Genomic DNA, 21060 nt, shown 5'->3' on the forward strand with positions numbered 1-21060 from the left:
GACACAAACAAACTAAAACTCAAAGGATGGAAAAAAGTATATCAAGCAAACAATAAGCAAAAAAGAAGAGGAGTAGCAATATTAATTTCTGACAAAATAGACTTTAGACTTAAATCCACCACAAAGGATAAAGAAGGACACTATATAATGATAAAAGGGACAATTGATCAGGAAGACATAACCATATTAAATATTTACGCACCCAATGACAGGGCTGCAAGATATATAAATCAAATTTTAACAGAACTGAAAAGCGAGATAGATACCTCCACAATTATAGTAGGAGACTTCAACACACCCCTTTCGGAGAAGGACAGGACATCCAGTAAGAAGCTCAACAGAGACACGGAAGATCTAATTACAACAATCAACCAACTTGACCTCATTGACTTATACAGAACTCTCCACCCAACTGCTGCAAAATATACTTTTTTTTCTAGCGCACATGGAACATTCTCTAGAATAGACCACATATTAGGTCATAAAACAAACCTTTGCAGAGTCCAAAACATCGAAATATTACAAAGCATCTTCTCAGACCACAAGGCAATAAAACTAGAGATCAATAACAGAAGAACGAGGGAAAAGAAATCAAATACTTGGAAAATGAACAATACCCTCCTGAAAAAAGACTGGGTTATAGAAGACATCAAGGAGGGAATAAGGAAATTCATAGACAGCAACGAGAATGAAAATACTTCCTATCAAAACCTCTGGGACACAGCAAAAGCAGTGCTCAGAGGTCAATTTATATCAATAAATGCACACATACAAAAAGAAGAAAGAGCCAAAATCAGAGAACTGTCCCTACAACTTGAACAAATAGAAAGTGAGCAACAAAAGAATCCATCAGGCACCAGAAGAAAACAAATAATAAAAATTAGAGCTGAACTAAATGAATTAGAGAACAGAAAAACAATTGAAAGAATTAACAAAGCCAAAAGCTGGTTCTTTGAAAAAATTAACAAAATTGATAAACCATTGGCTAGACTGACTAAAGAAATACAGGAAAGGAAACAAATAACCCGAATAAGAAATGAGAAGGACCACATCACAACAGAACCAAATGAAATTAAAAGAATCATTTCAGATTATTATGAAAAATTGTACTCTAACAAATTTGAAAACCTAGAAGAAATGGATGAATTCCTTGAAAAACACTACCTACCTAAACTAACACATTCAGAAGCAGATCAACTAAATAGACCCATAACAAAAAAAGAGATTGAAACGGTAATCAAAAAACTCCCAACAAAAAAAAGTCCTGGCCCGGACGGCTTCACTGCAGAGTTCTACCAAATTTTCAGAGAAGAGTTAACACCACTACTACTAAAGGTATTCCAAAGCATAGAAAATGACGGAATACTACCCAACTCATTCTATGAAGCCACCATCTCCCTGATACCAAAACCAGGTAAAGACATTACAAAAAAAGAAAATTATAGACCTATATCCCTCATGAACATTGATGCAAAAATCCTCAACAAAATTCTAGCCAATAGAATCCAACAACACATCAAAAAAATAATTCACCCTGATCAAGTGGGATTTATACCAGGTATGCAAGGCTGGTTTAATATCAGAAAAACCATTAATGTAATCCATCACATAAATAAAACAAAAGACAAAAACCACATGATCTTATCAATTGATGCAGAAAAGGCATTTGACAAAGTCCAACACCCATTTATGATAAAAACTCTTACCAAAATAGGAATTGAAGGAAAATTCCTCAACATAATAAAGGGCATCTATGCAAAGCCAACAGCCAATATCACTCTAAATGGAGAGAACCTGAAAGCATTTCCCTTGAGAACGGGAACCAGACAAGGATGCCCTTTATCACCGCTCTTATTCAACATCGTGTTGGAAGTCTTAGCCAGGGCAATCAGGCTAGACAAAGAAATAAAAGGTATCCGGATTGGCAAGGAAGAAGTAAAGTTATCACTATTTGCAGATGACATGATTATATACACAGAAAACCCTAAGGAATCCTCCAGAAAACTACTGAAACTAATAGAAGAGTTTGGCAGAGTCTCAGGTTATAAAATAAACATACAAAAATCACTTGGATTCCTCTACATCAACAAAAAGAACACCGAAGAGGAAATAACCAAATCAATACCATTCACGGTAGCCCCCAAGAAGATAAGATACTTAGGAATAAATCTTACCAAGGATGTAAAAGACCTATACAAAGAAAACTACAAAGCTCTACTACAAGAAATTCAAAAGGACATACTTAAGTGGAAAAACATACCTTGCTCATGGATAGGAAGACTTAACATAGTAAAAATGTCTATTCTACCAAAAGCCATCTATACATTTAACGCACTTCCGATCCAAATTCCAATGTCATATTTTAAGGGGATAGAGAAACAAATCACCAATTTCATATGGAAGGGAAAAAAGCCCCGGATAAGCAAAGCACTACTGAAAAAGAAGAAGAAAGTGGGAGGCCTCACCTTACCTGACTTCAGAACCTATTATACAGCCACAGTAGTCAAAACAGCCTGGTATTGGTACAACAACAGACACATAGACCAATGGAACAGAATTGAGAACCCAGACATAGATCCATCCACGTATGAGCAGCTGATATTTGACAAAGGACCAGTGTCAATTAACTGGGGAAAAGACAGCCTTTTTAACAAATGGTGCTGGCATAACTGGATATCCATTTGCAAAAAAATGAAACAGGACCCATACCTCACACCATGCACAAAAACTAACTCCAAGTGGATCAAAGACCTAAACATAAAGACTAAAACGATAAAGATCATGGAAGAAAAAATTGGGACAACCCTAGGAGCCCTAATACAAGGTATAAACAGAATACAAAACATTACCAAAAATGATGAAGAGAAACCCGATAACTGGGAGCTCCTAAAAATCAAACACCTATGCTCATCTAAAGACTTCACCAAAAGAGTAAAAAGACCACCTACAGATTGGGAAAGAATTTTCAGCTATGACATCTCCGACCAGCGCCTGATCTCTAAAATCTACATGATTCTGTCAAAACTCAACCACAAAAAGAAACAACCCAATCAAGAAGTGGGCAAAGGATATGAACACACATTTCTCTAAAGAAGATATTCAGGCAGCCAACAGATACATGAGAAAATGCTCTCGATCATTAGCCATTAGAGAAATGCAAATTAAAACTACGATGAGATTCCATCTCACACCAGCAAGGCTGGCATTAATCCAAAAAACACAAAATAATAAATGTTGGAGAGGCTGCGGAGAGATTGGAACTCTCATACACTGCTGGTGGGAATGTAAAATGGTACAACCACTTTGGAAATCTATCTGGCGTTATCTTAAACAGTTAGAAATAGAACTACCATACAACCCAGAAATCCCACTCCTCGGAATATACCCTAGAGATACAAGAGCCTTCATACAAACAGATATATGCACACCCATGTTTATTGCAGCTCTGTTTACAATAGCAAAAAGTTGGAAGCAACCAAGGTGTCCATCAACGGATGAATGGGTAAATAAATTGTGGTATATTCACACAATGGAATACTACGCATCGATAAAGAACAGTGACGAATCTCTGAAACATTTCATAACATGGAGGAACCTGGAAGGCATTATGCTGAGCGAAATGAGTCAGAGGCAAAAGGACAAATACTGTATAAGACCACTATTATAAGATCTTGAGAAATAGTAAACCTGAGAAGAACACATACTTTTGTGGTTACGAGGGGGGGAGGGAGGGAGGGTGGGAGAGGGTTTTTTTATTGATTAATCAGTAGATAAGAACTGCTTTAGGTGAAGGGAAAGACAACACTCAATACATGGAAGGTCAGCTCAATTGGACTGGACCAAAAGCAAAGAAGTTTCCGGGATAAAATGAATGCTTCAAAGCTCAGCGGAGCAAGCGCGGGGGTCTGGGGAACATGGTTTGCGGGGACTTCTAAGTCAATTGGCAAAATAATTCTATTATGAAATCATTCTGCATCCCACTTTGAAATGTGGCGTCTGGGGTCTTAAATGCTAACAAGCAGCCATCTAAGATGCAGCAATTGGTCTCAACCCACCTGGAGCAAAGGAAAATGAAGAACACCAAGCCCACATGACAACTAAGAGCCCAAGAGACAGAAAGGGCCACATGAACCAGAGACCTACATCATCCTGAGACCAGAAGAACTAGTTGGTGCCCGGCCACAATCGATGACTGCCCTGACAGGGAGCTCAGCAGAGGACCCCTGAGGGAGCAGGAGAGCAGTGGGATGCAGACCCCAAATTCTCATAAGAAGACCAAACTTAATGGTCTGACTGAGACTGGAGGAATCCCGGCGGTCATGCTCTCCAGACCTTCTGTTGACACAGGACAGGAACCATCCCTGAAGACAACTCATCAGACATGAAAGGGACTGGTCAGCGGGTGGGAGAGAGACGCTGATGAAGAGTGAGCTAATTATATCAGGTGTACACTTGAGATTGTGTTGGCAACTCTTGTCTGGAGGGGGGATGGGAGGATAGAGAGAGAGGGAAGCCGGCAAAATTGTCAAGAAAGGAGAGACTGAAAGGGCTGACTCAAGACGGGGAGAGTAAGTGGGAGTAGGGAGTGAGATGTATGTAAACTTATATGTGACAGACTGATTGGATTTGTAAACGTTCACTTGAAGCTTAATAAAAGTTATTATAAAAAAAAAAAAATGGCCCCTGAAGACCCTCTCTTCCCCTCAGCCTCCTCAGGCTCCTGCTAAGATGCTCACCTCGTCGCCTTTAAGACATTCTTTTCCTCTCTTCTCTGTCTTCCTCTCTCCCAGGTCCCCTGTCACCTCCTCCTAGAGTGGTCCCAGAAACACAGATTTTCTCTCAGCTTATCATGCAGAGCAATTCAGCCCTCTTCGTCTCTTAGAAACCCTGGTGGCATAGTTGTTAAGAGCTATGGCTACTAACCAAAAGATGGGCAGTTTGAATCCGCCAGGCACTCCTTGGAAACCCTATGGGGCAGTTCTACCCTGTCCTATAGGATTGCTGTGAGTCAGAATGGAGTCCACAGCAACGGGTTTGGTTTTGGTTTGGTGAAGCCCAGGAGGCTGGGGCAATGTGTGTGTGTGTGTGTGTGTGTGTGTGTGTGTGTGTGTGTGTGTGTGTGATGTTGGGTGTGGGACAGGAGTGTTGTTGTCTTTAAATCAAAATATGTCATTATGTTATCTCTCCAAACATGCCAATCCTCAAGCCAAAGCCACTGCAAATCTTACTGGTCTTAAATGGCAAGTCCCTCCACACAGGGCATTACGGAAAAATGGGCAAGGGTGAATTCCAGAGCAGGGGTCCTATGCTCTACTTTTAGAGGAGCTGTCTATAAACACTATACGTAATCAATTACAACTTCCAATTCTTATTGATCAAAAGCAGGTATCAGTCAGAGGTGAAGAGACACAAACTCTCAAAAGTACAAATAAATGGATTACAAGTAGCCAGTCAAATAAAATCATATTGAATACGCTGTCTTATGCTGATGTACTCTACAAAGTTTTTATGGTCCCTCCTTATTTCAATTTCTACCAATTAGAAAACAAAGGACAAGATTTAACAAGTTCATGGTGTTTTAGTACACAAATGTTCATTGAGGCATTATTCATAATAGCCAAAAGGTGAAAACACCTTGAACGCCCATCGACAGATAAATGGGTAAACGCAACGTGGTCTATCCATACAATGGAATATTACTCAGCTAGAAAGAGAAGTGAAGTGCTGATACATGTTACCATGTGGATGAACCTTGAAAACATCACACTGAGCAAAATAAGTCAGTTGCAAAAGGACAAATACTGTATGGTCTCACTTATATGAAATAAATAGATAGAAGCCAAAGATTATTAGTGGTTACCAGGAGTGGGAGGGAAGGGGGAGTTTTCGATTAGGGGGCAATGAATTTATGTTAATGGTGGTGCGATAATTTGGAAAAGGATAGTGAGAATGTTTTTACAACATGAAGAATATAATCAGTGTCACTGAATTATACACTTAGAAAAAATTTTAAATTGGAGAATGTTGTGCTGTGTGTCTCTTCTCCACAATTAAAAAAGAAGCACACGGGCAAGAAGGATAGGCATTTTCGAAGAAGCTTTTTTAAAATTACTTTTGAGAAGTTGATTGAGAGATGTTGGTGTTCACTGTCTCTTTTTTTCATTAGAAACTTCTCTATCTCTATAATGCATAGGAATTATAGAAAAGTATCTTTGGAAAACCTGCAGTCTAAAAACCAGAAAAACATTCTGTTTTCTTAAGCTTCCATCTAAATAACATTAGTAATTTCAGTTTGTATTCTGATGTTATGAGTCATACTTGCTTCTAAAATGTACAAACTCTTCTCTCTTTAGTTTTCATGGGTTTTTTCATCCTTTGAGGTTAAAAACAAAACAACTCTCAAAGAAATGGCTTTCAAACTCCAGGCTAGTACACTATGCTGAACTTTACCTTGAATGTCTTCAATCAAAACTCTTTCCATTTTTTTTTTTATTGTAGTGGAATCTAAACAACAGAACATTTGCCATTTCAAGCATTTTTATGTGTACAATTCAGTGACATTAATTGCATACACCGTGTTGTGCTACCTTCATCACTACCCATTTCCAAAATTTTCCATCACCCCACACAGAAACTCAGTGACCTTTGCAATACCTACGCATGTCTCCCTCCCACCGGATCCTGGTAACCACTAATAAACTTTGGCCTCTATACATTTGCCTATGCATCTCACATACTTTGGATATGTTGTCGGGAGGGATAGGTCCCTGGAGAAGGACATCATGCTTGGTAAAGTAGAGGGTCAGCAAAAAAGAGGAAGACGCTCAATGAGATGGATTGACACAGTGGCTGCAACAATGGGCTCAAGCATAGCAACAATTGGGAGGATGGCACAGGAGCGGGCACTGTTTCTTCGTTCTATTGTATATAGGGTCACTATGAGTCGGAATCAACTCCACGGCACCTAACAACAACAACAACAGATATTGCATATAAGTGGGATCATATAATATTTGTCCTTTTGTATCTGACTTATTTAATCTGCAAAGTATTTTCAAGGTTCATCCATGTCCAAATTTCATTTCTCTCTATGGCTGAGTAATATATTACATTGTGTGTGTGTGTGTGTGTGTGTACCACATCAATGTCTTGCCATTTTAATCACACAACCCGTTCTTTTTCTTATAACGGTGAATTTCAACCATCATAAGAACACTGTTTCTTTGTTTCCTGACCATTGTACAGGGTTTTTAGTGATGGAACTGAATGGTCAGCCATAAGGCAACAAACACATTAGCGTGTGTGTCTGTGTGTGTATGTATAGAAACATCATTCTATAACTTGTTGCTTCCTTTCCATTTTACCAGTTTGAAGTAGTATAACAATTGGGCTCATATCTTTCAGGAAGTCTAATCTGTTCCCTTACCCCCATCCCCAAAATCCTCAGAGATAAAAAATTTCTATTCACCAAGGGACACCTTAAATAAAGTGAAAAAAATGAGATTAAAACTGGTTAAGATAACTGCCACACATATAATGAATAAAGGATTGGTGTCCAGTTTAAAGATGTTTACCTGTGTTTTACTGACTATGTGAAGACATTCAACTGTGTGGATCGTAACAAATTATGGATGACATTGCAACGATGGGAATTCCAGAACACTTAATTGTGCTCATGAGGAACCTTTACATAGATCAAGAGGCAGTTGTTCGGACAGAACAAGGAGATACCACGTGGTTTAAAGTCAGGAAAGGTGTGCATCAGGGTTGCATCCTTTCACCATACCTATTCAATCCGTATGCTGAGCAAAAAAATCTGAGGAAATGGATTATATGAAGAAGAACAGGGCAACAGGATTGGAGGAAGACTCATTAACAACCCGCGTTATGCAGATGACACAACCTTGCTTGCTGGAAGCTAAGAAGACTTGAAGCACTTACTGATGAAGATCAAAGACTACAGCCTTCAGTATGGACTACACCTCAACATAAAGAAAATAAAAATCCACGTAACTGGACCAATAAGCAACATCATGATAAACTGAGAAAAGATTGAGGTTGTCAAGGGTTTCGTTTTACTCAGATCCACAATCAATGCCCATGGAAGCAGCAGTCAAGAAATCAAATGATGTATTGCATTGGGCAAATCTGTAAAAGACTCCTTTAAAGTGTTGAAAAGCAAAGATGTTACCTTGAGGAGTAACATGCACCTGACCCAAGCCATGGTATTTTCAATTGCCTCATATGCATGTGAAAGCAGGACAATGAATAAGGAAGACTGAAGAAGAATTGATGCCTTTGAATTGTGGTGTTGGTGAAGACTACTGAATATACCAAGGACTGCCAGAAGGAAACACTATGGGGTAGTTCTACTCTGTCTTATCGGGTTGCTGTGAGTCAGAATCGACTCGATGGCACTGGGGTTTTGGCCAGGAGGACGAACAAATCTGTCTTGGAAGAAGTACAGCCAGAATGCTCCATAAAAGCAAGGATGGTGAGACTTCGTCTCATGTACTTTGGACATGTTATCAGGAGGAACCCATCCCTAGAGAAGAATATCATGCTTGGTAAAGCAGAAGGTCAGCGAAAAAGAGGGAGACCCTCAATGAGATGGATTGACACAGTGGCTGCAAAAATGGGCTCAAACAGCAACAATTATGATGGTGCAGGACAGGACAGTGTTTCATTCTGTTGTCCATAGGGTCGCTATGAGTTGGAATTGACTCCTCTGCACCCGACAACAACAACAGAGTTGTACATAATTATAAAGGGTATCCTGGCACCAGCCTCCCACAGAACAATCTCCTATGGGAAATATTTATTGAGCTTCTCTGTGGGTACGCTGCTGCAGAAGTCTCATTCATCTGTTCTCTTCCTGCCTTTTTGGCAGCTAGCTCCTGAACAGAGCATAAACTATGCTCCTGTGTGAGCCAACTCGAAACAGATACTGGAAAAATGAGTCAATACTTAGCCTCACGTGAGTCTTCTGCAGCTTAACTTGCTAGAGTCTTCCTAATCCAGGCCACCCCTGCCTTCTCTTTCAAGTATTTGAATTTGAGGGTATTTGCAAAATCCCAAGTCCTTACCATGTGTTATGGATTGAATTGTGTCCCCCGAAAATATGTGTTGAACTCCTAACCCCTATACCTATGGCTGTAATTCCCTTTGGGAACTGGGTTTTCTTTCTTATGTTAATGAGGCCTAATCAGTGTAGGGTGTCTTAAACCTACGCACCTGTGAGATATTAGAAGGGAAGATTAGGCACAGGGACAAGCGAGCACAACTGGAGAAGACAGAGGCATGTGTGAGGATCGCCAAGGAGGCAAGGAACCCTGGGGCTACAGAAGGTGAGGCTAGGACCTTCCCCCAGGGCTGACAGAGAACAGGCCTTCCCCTAGAGCTGTGCCCTGAATTCAGATTTCTAGTCTCCAGAACTGTGAGAAAATAAATTCCTGTTCGTTAAAGTCACCCACTTGTGGTATTTCTGTTACAGCAGCACTAGGAGACTAAGAGACCGTAGCTCTGAAAGCCTTCATGATCTGGCCACCTGCTCCGCAATGGCTTCATCTCCTTCTACTCATTTATCTCCCTTTCTTGGTCTGCTCCAGTCACCTGGGCACCCTTCTCAGGCTGAAACACACGCAGCCTGCTCCAGCCTCAAGTCTTTGCCTTTTCTGTTTCCTCTGTCTCGAATTCTCTCCCTTCCATAGCCACCCTTCTGGAAAGTGAGTAAGACCTTTCCAGACTGCACCTTCTAAAATGCAACCTCACTCCTGTCACGTTTGGCTCCCTTGCCTTGTTTTTTGTTTTTTTGGTTTGTCTCCCCAGACTGGAGTATAAGCTGCACAAGAGAAGAGGCTTGGCCCATACCTAGAACGGTGCCTGGCATACAGTAGATGCTCAATAAATGATTGCTGAAGGAATAACCAAATAAATCTAAAGTGCGGGTTCAACTGAGGAAGGAGGCACAAACTGCCCTTTTGTTAGCTGGGAAAGATTTCAAGAAAAAAGCAGGACATCAGGAGCCAGGATGGGGAGGAGAGGGTTCAAAAGTATGAGGCATTGAACATTCCCCAGGAGAGGGCTTAGATCAGTAAACAGGGCTTTAGGGCGAATGTAAGCTAAGAGGTTGAATCGACTCTGGGTCTGTTTTTAATTGGTCTGAAAAGTTGCTAATGATTTGTGCGTGCGTGCGTGCGCGCGTGTGTGTATTTCAGTGGCTTTTCTTAGATTCAATTTAGATTTAATTATAAACTTGGTCTTTTCTTTAAGGTAACCATGTAGCCTGAAAATTAATTGAGTTTGTAATGGCAGTCTGTGCTGAAGATATGGATAGAGAACTTTAGATCAGTCCCAAATCACTATTTCCTGTTATTCACAAAGGAACCCTTTCTAATCTTATGCTAGGAAGAGAGTATGCCTCTGTGTGTGTGTGTGTGTGTTAGTTTATGGTGAGAGAAAATGTTGAGAGTGACGAGAGTAAAATATGAAAGTATATAAAAATATATGTATAAGCACACTTTCTTACAGATAAAAGCCACAGTTTCCTTCCACTTTAAAATATCAGATACATTTCAATGGGGCAGAATCCATACACAACTGTAAAATGGTTTATTTCCAGGTTCCCCAAGCTCTGATGGTACCCTGATAAGGTTAGATGGGGAATCAAAGAAGCTAATAAAATAATTTCCACCGAACATCGGGCACCTCTTGGGAGGTTTCATTCTGTCTCGCTTGGGAAGAAATGTTTTACTTTGCCTCCTTGCTTGTTCAAATAAATGTATTTATTCGTTTTTGAATTGATGATATGTGGACACGGTAGAAAATTCAAAATGTACAAAACAGTACCATGCCTCTCCCCAACCCCACACGTGCGGCTCCCCTTCCTGGTTCTGGCTGTTGTTAGCTGCCGGGGGGTCAGCCCCCGACAGTTGGCCCCTGGCTCATGGCACAGTGAGAGGAAATGCTGTCCAGTCGAGGGATTTCACTGGCTGATTTTTGGAAGTAGATAGCCAAGACTTTCTTCCTGGTTCATCTTAGTCTGGAAGCCCTGCCGAAACCTCTTCAGTATCATAGCAACATACAAGTCTCCACCCACAGGTGAGTGGTGGCCTCCCATGAGGCGAATGGGGATCAAACCCAGATTTCCTACATGGAAGGTGAGAAATTCTACCAAATGAACTGTCACTGCCCCCTCCCTCTCTCTGGGAGCAACCCTTAGTACCCATTTTGTACACATTTCTGAGCCTTGCTTTTTTTCCACCTTAATAATTTATTTTGGAGATAATTCCATATCAGAGCGTATGGAAATGTATCTCTGAAGAATGGCATAGTGGGATTCTGAATTTTAATAGGAAAAATTTTCTTTCATCACCTTAGCAAGACATCAATGTTTAATGAAGATGGAACCACCAGTAGGAGAAATTAAGACCTCACAGGGAGAGATTTTTAAGTGAGTGACCTCATTGGAAGCCTTCCAAACTCCTTCTAGAAATTGAGTTGCCAGATAAAATACAGGATACTCGGTTAAATTTGCATTTCAGAATATATAGCATTTGGTATGTAACTAAAGAAGTTATTCGTTGTTTATCTGAAATTCAAATTTAACTGGGTGTCCTGTATTTTAATTTCCTAAATCTGGCAACCCTATCCAGAAACCACCTGTCTACCCATTTGTGAATAGGGCTGATTTTAATTTCAAACACCATAACGATGAGTTGGTGTCTGTTAGAGCAGAAAAATATTGCTTGTTAAATCTCATGACTGTAAAAACAACCTCAAACTTCAGGCTTCAATATTTATCTTAATTACTTCGCATACTCCACAAGAAAAGTAATGTCTTCCTCAAGTGTTTGAGATAATGCTTTGAACTAAGACTGTTTAGCATATTGTCCTCAGCAATTAAAAAAAAAATCTATAATGTGTTTAAGATGTAGCTCAAATATTATAATCATACATTCGAACCTCTGAGGTGAATTAAATTTCAGGGGAACTTTACTTGTATTACTTATATGACTTTTTTTCAAAATGAAGTATTGCTGTTAAAAAAAACCAAGTCAGATTGTAATTAAGTCAAACTCAATGCCTTATTGGAAAATGAAATATCGACCTATAAAATTCATATTCTGTTTTCTGATGAAGCCCTTTGGGAAACGAAAAGTCAGTGCCATGTGGCTCAGAATAGATCACCTTTAGCTTGTTTTCTTCAAACTCAAATAGATATATGACCCACTCCCATGTCACCAGCCTCTGGTTGCTCCCATTCCTGCTCCCCAGATTTTCTCCCAAGACATTCTCCACCCTGCCTGCTGTTCCTTCTCATCTAAACCCAGTAACGTTCCAGTCACTCTGCCTGACTTGGAAGAATCTGCTTCTGGAAGGAATCCAGTGCTTACAGGTGTGTGCTTACCCTTGACTTGTGTGTCTACCGATGGGTTATTTCTTTCTTTCTTTCTCTATCTTAATAGAAACAAGATCCCAAAGAGCTTGGAAAGTATTATCTATCTTCGGAAATCATCATATTTTAATGAAAAGCAGTCTTTAAAAATTTTTATTTACTCTTTTGAAAGAAAGAATGTGTACCACTCCGCCAATCCTAGTCCACAGAAAGGAGTGCGGCTGCTTGCTGCACACAAGTGTTTCCTCTTGGCACTGAAGCCCCAAGAGTGCGCTCCAAAACAATGGAGCCATAGGGGCACCCGGAAGTGTATTTATCCAGAGCCACCTTGGGCCAGTTGCTTGACCTCTCTGTGCCTCATTTTCCTTATTTGCAAAGTCCTATTGCATAGGGTCGTGGATTCAGTGAGATAGTCTCTGTAAAGTACTTACCACTGTGCTGGTCTGTGATGCTCAGTAAACGTGAGCTACTGTTACTAGGGAAAGGTTGATCTATGAGTTGCACCATGGCCCAAAAGGAAGATGAAAATGCATCAAGGAAGGCTTCCAAATAAGATGACTTGACCTTGGTCTTGAAGGATGAGATGAAAGTGCATTGATGGAGAAAGATTCAGCATAAATAATAAATGAAAGAAGAGAAGCTAAAATAAAAGAAAGGAGAGAACACGCAAGCACGATATGGTTGAGCGCCAGGCAGGAGGTTGGTCTGGCTGGTGTTTTGGAAAGGAGAGTAGGACTAACCCATAACCTGTTGCTGTCACATCTATTCCTACTCATGGTGACCCCTTGTGTTACAGAGTAGCACTGCTCCATAGGGTTTTCTTGGCTGTAATCTTTATGGAAGGAGATCAGGCCTTTCTTCTGTGGCACCAATCTTTCAGTTAGTAGGCGAGCACAAACTGTACCACTCAGGAACCTTGAAGAGTAGGATTAAAAACCAAAAAAACCAAACCCGTTGCCCTCAAGTCGATTTCAACTCATAGCGACCCGAGGACAGAGTAGAACCGCCCCATAGAGTTTCCAAGGATCGCCTGGTGGATCCGAACTGCTGACCCTTTGTTTAGCAGCTGTAGCTCTTAACCACTGCGCCACCAGGTTTTCCGAAGAGTAGGACTAGACTCTATGAATTCATTTGGATCTGAAGCAGTTCTTCTATTGTATTACTTGTAATAGCAGATTCAAAATTGACAACTGGAAGGATTCGATAGGAACTTTAGGAGGCAGTGAGTTTGTGTTAGTGGGGGAGGAACAACTCAGAAAAGGAGGGTGAGAATGGCTGCACAACCCGAAGAATGTCATCAGTGTCACTGAATTGTACATAGAGAAACGGTTAAATTGGTGTATGTTTTGTTGTGTATGTTCTCAACAACAACAAAATAAATTAAAAAAAAATTCAAACTGAATAGGAACAGAGTCACCAAATGTAATGGAAAACCACCCTGGTTTTTGAAGCCAAGATGTGGGACTTGAATGAATTCTTCCTCTGTCTCTAGTCCAAGGATAAGAAGAAAGAAAATAAAAGAACAAACACAAGGCATGGTATGCTGGGTGGAAATCAGTTTCATGATTTTATAGCCAGTTTGGATACTCATATTTTTGAAAAGCCCTGTTCACCAATGTCCTTCTCTCTCTCTCTATTTTGACTTCTTACAGTTACTGGCGCAACGGTTAAGAGCTTGGCTGCTAACCCAAAGGTTGGCCGTTCAAACCCACTCAGAGGCTCGGTGGGAGAAAGATCTGGCAATCTGCTTCTGTAAAGATTGCAGCCTTGAAAACCCTATGGGGCAGTTCTATTCTGTAACACACAGGGTCACTATGACGTGAAATGGACTTGATGGCACTTAATAACGAAAACAAGGACAGACTGCTTTTTCCTTCTGCAGAGAGGAGCAATGTTTTATCTCTATGATGCCTTGAAATTACTGGAGATGGGATGAGCTGACAGAGCCGCTTTTAAGTGCAAGGCATATGGGCGGAGAGCCTGGTAATGCCTTGAAGCCCCGTCCTCCCTCCTCTTTGGAATAGCTCCAGGTTGTGGGGAGTAGGAGTGAGCAAGGACGGCAGCATAATGTCAACCTTTGGGTGCCCAAGCCAGACTCCATCACCATTTAAACCAGAGTAAACAATTTGGACATTTAATTTCCATTCAGGCTAACCTTCTAGAATCCAAGTGCTGGAATAAACATCCTAGAAATACGATGCCATTACTCTTAAGAATATACGAGTTGGCCTTTTTGGAAGCTTTTGCAGCCCAGTATACCTGGCCAGATTTCCGTATTTGCTGGCCTATCATCACAGCGGGAGGGCCGCCATGTTGCTTTTATGGAACTCTAGCAAGGTGTGTATTTACCTTGTGAATATTGAGGGCATGGCTCTCCTGGGTCTGTGACTATTCAGTTATATAACGAAGTGCAAAGCTTCGTCCTGTTTCTTTCTTGGAAGGCTGGTAAATATAACCTTAAGCTTCTCATACAATAGGCCTAAGCAAAAAGAGTATAAAGAAAAAAAAAAAGAAAAGAAACACTTTCTTCTAGCGTGTTGAGAATGCCATTCTGTATATAAAACCAAAAACCCATTGCCATTGAGTGAATTCGGACTCATAGCCACCCTATAGGACAGAGTAGAACTGCCCCAGTAGAGTTTCCAAGGAGTGCCTGGTGTATTGGAACTGTTGACAATTTGGTTAGCAGCTGAGCTCTTAACCACTGTGCCACCAGATTGCCAATAAGATCTAGATGCATCCAGAGAAGGAATAAAGACTGTCATTTTTCCAGAGAATTAAAAAAGAGGTTTGGTGCTATAGACAAAATCCTTTCTAACAATTGTGTCTTCCAGAAAGTCTACACTGCATTATTAAATAGGGGATAAAGGGGCTCAGAATTTTAAGGATGATATAGGAAGGGAATCTAATATGCTTTCCCATGAAGCATTCCTTAACACACTTGGACTGAATGATCCCTGTGGATTTGACTCACTAAGGGCAGTCTTAGGTTCTTACATATGAAGAGTTTCCTTTTTCTACTTCTGGAAAATTCTGTTAGGGCAAACAGAGAGAGTCAAAGTGAAGTAAGTGAGACAGAGCCTGAAATCCCAGCATCCAAACTAAAACTCTGGAGAGGCCGCCATCTACTATGAGTTCTGGGACTGAATCGAGACCCACAATTGTGCAAGCAATCTTTGTGGATCCCCACAACTTCCAGCAGCAGGGAGCAAGAAAGTCCTTGCTCTGTTCTCTTGCTCCATTCCAAGATAATGTTGCTTGGGTGGTGTGGAGCTAGAGACCTCAGGGCCAGGTGATACTATCTCCCCCTTCCCCTGATCTGAGCTTCCTCTTATACACGCCCCATTACGTATTTGTTTTTGGGTAAGAGTTTAGGTAACTCAACTTCTAGTCCTCCCTGTGTGGATAGTATGGGTTGTTGAATTCTGCAGGAAGAACTGACTCAGGCTCTTTATGCGTAATCACGAGGCAGGGCTAATCTTGTTTAGCCTCTGGTCAATGTCAAGAAATCCATGGCAGTTTCTTGTACTTTGTTGAAAAATAATAACCATGCTGTGAATGGAATCAGTAAACCAATTAATCTAATCCATCATATGCATAGTTTTAAAAGTATTTTATCTAGGGATCAAAAGAATACAGAGCAAATGGTATTCAGATCTGGAAGAGACTGTTTCTAAGACAATAATTGGTGGGGCTTTTGTAGTTTGCTCACAAAGCATAAAAGACTCTTTAGTTGCAGGTCTACCAAGAACTTTGCTGTGTTTAGCTCTAGGTATTGGGCTTGGAATACTGCAAAATTAGATGTTTAATATAGAAGTTGCTGTATGAGACATCTTACATTCCATTTCTGATCCTTTCCATCTCAACTGTCTCCAGGACCTCCGGTCACTTGTTCCTCCCCAGCCACTGCTGCATTGACTAACTTCTAATGGGCATATCTTGACAGTGTCTCACCTCATGTCCCCCTTGCCCCTCTGGACTCCTACCTGGAGCTTCCTTGTTGATACTGAGGTAGGAGACACCATGAGACAGGTAATCGCTGTGGTGCCTATTATGGATTGAATTGTGTCCCCTAAAAATATATGTTGTAAATTCTAATTGTCATACCTGTGGTTATAATCCCATTTGGGAGTAGATTTTTTATGTTAATGAGGCAGTATTAGTCTAGGGTGTGTCTTAAGTCAATCTCTTCTGAGATATAAAAAAGCAGATTAAGCAAGCAAGCAAGCACAAATGGAGGGGAATATACACATCACATGATTGCCAAGAAACCTAAGAACAGAAGCTGAAAAGAGACAAGGACCTTCCCCCAAAGCAGACAGAGAAAGGGAGACTTCCCCTAGAGCCAGCACCCTGAATTCAGACTTCTAGCCTCCTAAACTGTGAGAAAATAAATTTCTGTTCACTCTCTTGTGGTATTTCTGTTATAGCAGCACTAGATAACTAAGACAGTGTGTAAGTGTGTGCAGCCTGAAAGTGTAGGGAAAGTTAACATGTCATAGTCAGACATTGACCAATGGGAGAGGGAAGCAGTTGGAAGGATTCTTCTCTCTTCTGCTCCCCAAATGACCTCCCTGAAGATGAAGATGGTTACCTAAACTATTACCCCAAAACAATGGCCTCCCTAAAGATAAAAGTGGTGGCCAGCTAGATAAAAAAAAAAAAAAAATTGGCTCACCCTTGTCTCCCACCTCACTCCTATTACTCCTGCTGCTCTTGGATTATGTTCCCTAATAAATAATAGCACATAAGCCTTTACCTTAGGCTCTACTTTATGTGGAACCCAGGCTAAGACACTTGGCAGGGACTCTCTGATGACCTTAACTTTGGGGTTCCTCATTTGGCACTCTTTTTGAAAGCATTACGCCTTCTTACTGGCTTGTCTTGCTCTGCCATTTTGGAGTTGACTGGGGTCATGTAGGAAACCTGGTGTAGTGGTTAAGAGTTTGGCTGCTAATCGAAAGGTCAGCAGTTTGAATCCACCAGGCACTCCTTAGAAACCCTATGGGGCAGTTCTACTCTGTCCTATAGGGTCGTTATGAGTCAGAATCGACTCGACAGCAGTGGGTTTTTGAAGTTACGTAATTCAACATATTTTGATCCATTGAAAGTGAAGAGAACTAGTGTAGGCCTAAGACAATCACCAAAAGGCAAATTTAAACACTTCAGTAAACATTGTAGCTGGGGGGGGGGGAATGAGCTAATTGTGGCTTGCACAAAACTGCTTAACTTGTATACACGCACACAAACATGGCTCTGAATTCAAAGGGGAACATGTACCAGAATGTTAAAATATAGTCACTGCAGGCAGGCACAGATAATAAGGTAGCATAGAAATCCGTGGACCGGAAAGACAGGTAAATAAAAAGTGCATTCATATTCATTTCAAACGGGCTACTCATGTGAACGAGAATCATATATTGAGAGAATCTTAATTAACTAAGGCTTTGAAGTAGCAGAGATATTTAGTGAATGTTTTAATATACTCAGAACTGATTGAGGAAGTCTTTCATGAAAATTTCTTGGGAAATCAAAGTGTATCCTTAACACATAAATGAAATACCAAGGAAGAGAATCACGGAACGATTGAGATTCTTGATACAATTTATTGAGTAGCACCCACGTCGGGGCTCTGGGAGAGATATAATCTCTGTCTGACAACAAATATATCTTACATGGATGAACCTTGAAAACATTAAAAACCCGTTGCCATCGAGTCAATTCCGACTCATAGTGACCCTATAGGACAGAGTAGAACTGCTCCATAGGGTTTCCAAGGAGTGGCTGGTGGATTTGAGCTGCCCACCTTTTGGTTAGCAGCCAAACACTATATAGATAGATAGGTACGGGTATATATGTAGATATCTTGTCAGGATAGGATACGTATATATATATGGAAATCCTGGTGGCGTAGTGGTTAAGTGCTATGGCTGCTAACCAAAAAGTCGGCAGTTCAAATCCACCAGGTGCTCCTTGGAACTCTATGGGGCAGTTCTACTCTGTCCTATAAAGTCACTATGAGTAGAAATTGACTTGACGGCAATGGGTATATGTATACATAGAGAGAGAGCCCTGGTGGCACAGTGGTTAAGAGCTACATCTGCTAACCAAAATGTGGGCAGTTCGAATCCACCAGCCGCTCCTTGGAAACCATATGGGCAGTTCTACTCTGTCTTGTAGAGTTCCTATGAGTTGGAATCCACTTGACAGCAAAGGGTTTGGTTTTTATATCTTGTCAGCCCTGAAGAACCCTGCAAATGGAGTTCTGGTCCTCAGACTACTTCAATCTTAATAGAAGAAGAGACGAGCTAGGTAAACAGGCAACTAAAACAATACAGCAATAATTACAATTTTGTCTGAAATTGTTTACATTAATTACAAAAGTGGGTGGGATGTTGGTAAGTTCCTATAAGTTTGAGTGAAATTAGGGGAAAGTTTCCTGGAAAACAGCGTAGATGTGACCTACATTTGAATTTGATATTCTCTTACATAGACTGGTAAACAAGAACCAGACATTTTGTTTTCTCAATAGCCAGAGAAAAAGCAAGACTACATATTTACTAAAGACTCTTTCATAAGTAACTTGTCGCCAGTACTCATTGTTGTTTAAATGTTTCTCCCTGCTTAAAATCCTAGTGGTTCCAGGTTGCATTCAGGATGAGAGTGGCTACTTGACGTGACAGATAACACCCTGAGAGCTCGGGTCCCTGCCTATCCTTCACCATTTCCTCCTGACACTGGAGGTTCCAATCATGTTGAACACTTAGCATTACCCATGCGTGCCATGTTCTCTCACTATTCTCGCTCTGATATGGGTTGCTCCTGCTGACTGGAATCTTTTGTGCCCCTTCTTCTCTTAGCGAAATCTCATCTTCCAAGACTCACCTCACCTTGTAGGTTTTGATCATCCTTGGTTTTGAATTTTTTACTGCATGTTTTGTTTCTCTCTTGATCCATTTTTTAAATGGATTTTTTATTAATATCGAAGTGGTTGGATGTTTTTGATTTATTTGAACTCACACGGCTGCTTTCTAGTTATTAAACTTATAGCCAGTAAAAATCCATTCTTGTGTTTAGGCTCGCAATTTGTTTGTTTTTAATTGTGAAATTGCCCACATAAGAACCATTTTTAAAGCATTGTTACAAATTATGCATTTATTAAAATTATAGTGTAGAGCAATTTTCGCAGGCCAAAGAGCCTCAGGGTTATTCCTGGCTCTCTTTTTTTCTCTCAAACCCTACATATCTGATACTCCTCAAACCCCCTTGTCTCCACTTTCCAAATATATCCAGAATCTGACCATTTCTTTCACCTCCATCTTGGTTCAAGCCTACGGCAGGCCTTTCCTAGACCCTTGTAGTATGTTCCCACCTGGGCTTTCTGCTGTCTCTTCTTCTTGCAGCCTCCTTGAGTCAGTCAGAAGGTGGATCATCTCTGGACTCCAAGCCTTCAGTAGTCAGTCTTCCACCTCACCCACCCTCAATGCCTCCAAGACCACATGTAGTCATCTGGCTGCCCAGCCCCCAACTCCCTCCAGTGGCTTCATCCCCCCTCAGTCCGCTCTTGCCCCTCTGGCCTCCTTACTATCGTTGGAACACAAGAAGGGCAGCCCTACCTGCTCCTCTGTGTCTGAAATGGTTTTCCGCAGATACCCGTAAGGACAGCTTCTTCATTTCCCTCAGATCTTAGCTCAGCGAAGGCTTTTCTGACCACTCTTTTTAAAATTGCAACCCCAGCCTCCCCAAACACGCACACATAACCACTCCCTGGCCCCCTTTCCTGTCTTATTTTTCTCCATTTTGCTTATCACTGCCTCACATGCAAAATATTGTACTTGTTCATTTGCTTACTGCTGGTCACACCACTTTTAGAAGCTACACCTCATAAGGGCAGGAGTTTTCGCCTGTTTTGTTCACTTCTGAATCCACAGCAATGAAAACAGTGCCTGATATGTCATAGGTAAAGAGCCCTGGTAGTGCACACGCTTAAGTGCTTAGCTGCTAAACGAAAGTTTGGCAGTTTGAAACCACCCAGTGGCTCCGCAGGAGAAGGATGTGGCAGTCTGCGTCAGTAAAGATTACAGCCATGGGACAGTTCTATTCTGTCGCAAGGAGTTACGCTATGAGTTGGAATCAACTTGATGGCACCCAACAACAACCACCTATCATAGGTACTCAAAAACATTTGTTGAATAAGGTAGTAAAAAATAAACAAATGAAAGAATAATGAATTCAATAACATGAAGACATTCTCATAATGCAATGGTAATAAAAAACTAAGTTTTTTTTAAATTTTACTTCTAGTGTAAGCCCAATTTTATTCACTACAATGCATAGAAAAAAGCTAGAAGGAATCAAGTTCATAGTGACTATCTCAGTGTGGGACGATGTGAGTTATAGGTTATTTTTTCTATGTTAGCATATTTTCAAAGTTTTCTACAATGAGCATTATAACTTTACAATCAGGGAGAAAAATCAACTTTTTTTTTTTGTTTTTAGAAAATGATGATAGTTTTTAAAAATTTCAGAACAATTTCTTTGGGTCTTCATGATACACAGTGATGGACTGAGCTGTGTTAACGTCCCTGTCTCTCCCCTAGTCCTCCCTCTTTCTTTCCCTCCTCCCTCTTCTGGGCTAACACAATGAGTAATTTGATCAAAAT

This window comes from Elephas maximus, chromosome X (assembly GCF_024166365.1).
Source record: "Elephas maximus indicus isolate mEleMax1 chromosome X, mEleMax1 primary haplotype, whole genome shotgun sequence".
Taxonomy (NCBI): domain Eukaryota; kingdom Metazoa; phylum Chordata; class Mammalia; order Proboscidea; family Elephantidae; genus Elephas; species Elephas maximus.